The 2,500-nt window shown below is 37.2% G+C and overlaps 1 protein-coding gene across 2 annotated transcripts in view; it reads left to right on the top strand.

Moving 5' to 3' along the window:
* Nucleotides 1-2,500, top strand: part of LOC123499604 (adhesive plaque matrix protein-like) — a 16,542-nt gene that overhangs the window by 4,298 nt on the left and 9,744 nt on the right. The window lies entirely within an intron of this gene.

Genomic DNA, 2,500 nt, shown 5'->3' with positions numbered 1-2,500 from the left:
GTCCACCTCCCTAATGTAAGAGTTAACCAGTATTCTCAGTCTCTCACCACTATTCTGTCCACCTCCCTAGTGCAAGAGTTAACCAGTATTCTCAGTCTCTCACCACTATTCTGTCCACCTCCTTAGTGCAAGAGTTAACCAGTATTCTCAGTCTCTCACCACTATTCTGTCCACCTCCCTAATGCAAGAGTTAACCAGTATTCTCAGTCTCTCACCACTATTCTGTCCACCTCTCTAATGCAAGAGTTAACCAGTATTCTCAGTCTCACCACTATTCTGTCCACCTCCCTAATGCAAGAGTTAACCAGTATTCTCAGTCTCTCACCACTATTCTGTTCACCTCCCTGATGCAAGAGTTAACCAGTACTCTCAATCATTCATCACTATTCTGTCCACCTCCCTGATGCAAGAGTTAACCAGTACTCTCAATCATTCACCACTATTCTGTTCACCTCCCTAATGCAAGAGTTAACCAGTATTCTCAATCATTCACCACTATTCTGTCCACCTCCCTGATGCAAGAGTTAACCAGTACTGTCAATCATTCATCCCTCTCTGTGGCACACTCTGGAACTCCCTGCCTGCTGGTGTATTTTCATCTATGACCAGAAATCACTCAAGAGGGAGGAGGTTTCAACACAGTCATCCCATTCTTTTGGCTAACTCTCGATCCTATTCAGGGACTGGCAACTGCGGACCTTTTTTTAATTGCTTCTGTTGCCCTTGGCCAGTTTTTCCCCTCTTACACTAAAAGAAAAAAGCACAAACTCCCCCCTTCTCTCTCTCTTTCCCCTCCTCACCCCTTCACTCCCCATCACTTGGTAGCAGTAACATAGAGGCAGTGTTTCTATGCCCTGCCCAGCCGTACATCCACCGTGTCTAATGTTTACGACCCACGGAAGTATAGGCGTGGGTCGAGGCGTGGGTTGGGGCGTGGGGAGGACAGTGGGGAGTGGGGAGAGGAGCCCTGACACTCTTAAAACTCCGCGAAGCCTTAAGTCATGGTGTGAATCCCTGAGAAACCAGTGTAAGCCTGCAATGACGAGGCTTTAAAGGCAAACAAAAGAACGATTTTATGTGTTTTTATTGTTTTTCTTTGTTTTTTGATGTGTTGTGGGTGTTGGAAAGGATGAAAGACATGGGAGAAATACAAGCCAGGTGAATTTGGTACTTTTCTTTCAATTTTTTTCTTTTTTTCTTATTTTTCATCTTTTCTTCATCTTCCTCCTCCTCCTCCTCCTCCTCCTCCTCGTCTTCAATTAATCTCTACCATGACACGCTTACATATTCATTCTAGTTACTAATTGGTGATTCGATACAGCTTCAGAAATTTATGTGGGAGATTGAAATAGTGAAGACTGTGGCCATTAATCTTCTGACCTCCATAAACCCTTCCCAATCTCAATAAAATCGTCTTATCACACCCAAACTCGTGGTAAAAATGCGTCCTAGTACTGAAGGGGTTAAGGAAAACAAGATACTAGTTTTTTCATCTTTTCTTGTATTTTCTTTTTCTTTTATTAATTTATCTTAAGAAGGTGTACGCGAAAGTAAGCTAGAGAGATTGAAAAGTAGGCTACAGATCAACATAGCCTATCCCTTCCCCCAAACTCTTATTTCTCCTTTTTATTTATTTCTTATTGTTTTTCGTCATCATCATCATCATCATCATCATCATCATCATCATCATCTTCTTCTTCTTCCTCTTCCTCCTCCTCCTCCTCCTCCTCCTGAAAGCGAAACTAATTAGGAGTTAAAAAGTACTAATTCATAGCTATATCTCTTGCCCACTTTCCCATAAACTTTTCTTTCTCTTTTTTCTTTCTTCTCGTTCTTCGTCATCTAAAGGAAAAGAAAATAATATCGTTTCTTTTCTTTTCTTCTTTTTGGGAATGTGGGAAATTAAATAAAAGATGAAAATGAATAATATATGAATTTGAAAAGGAAAAGGGAAAAAGAAAAGAATGGGAATATATAGCAAAGAGTTTTAAATAAGGAAAACAAAAGAATGTCGAATTTTTTTTTTTCTTCCTTTTTTCTTGTTTTTTTTTTTTTGAACCGTAGGAAATTAGATAAAGGATGAAAATAAATAATATTATGAAAAGAGAAAAGGAAAAGGAAAAGAAAGGAATGAAAAAATATAGCAAAGAGTTTCAATTAAGAAAAATAAAAAAAAATATCGCTCATTTTTTTCTTATTTATTTATTTATTTATTATTTTTTGAAGATTGTAGAAAATGAAAAAAAAATGAAAAAATGATAACATGAAAATGAAAATGAAAAGAAAGGAATGGAAAATATAACACAGAGTTTCAATTAAAGAAAAAAAAAAAAGAATATCGAAAAATACGTAAAAATAAGAATATGAAAAATAAGAATAAGAAAAACACCAATTTCTCACAAAAACATCTTAAAAACATCCACATTTCGTCTCCCCAGCTTTAAAAACACCGATTTCTCCCCAAAACACCATAAAAACACCAATTTCTCCCCAAAAATAA

The sequence above is a fragment of the Portunus trituberculatus genome, chromosome 8 (genome assembly GCF_017591435.1).
Source record: "Portunus trituberculatus isolate SZX2019 chromosome 8, ASM1759143v1, whole genome shotgun sequence".
Lineage (NCBI taxonomy): Eukaryota > Metazoa > Arthropoda > Malacostraca > Decapoda > Portunidae > Portunus > Portunus trituberculatus.
Note: the sequence above shows the minus strand (reverse complement) of the source record. Positions and strands in the feature narration are given on the sequence as shown.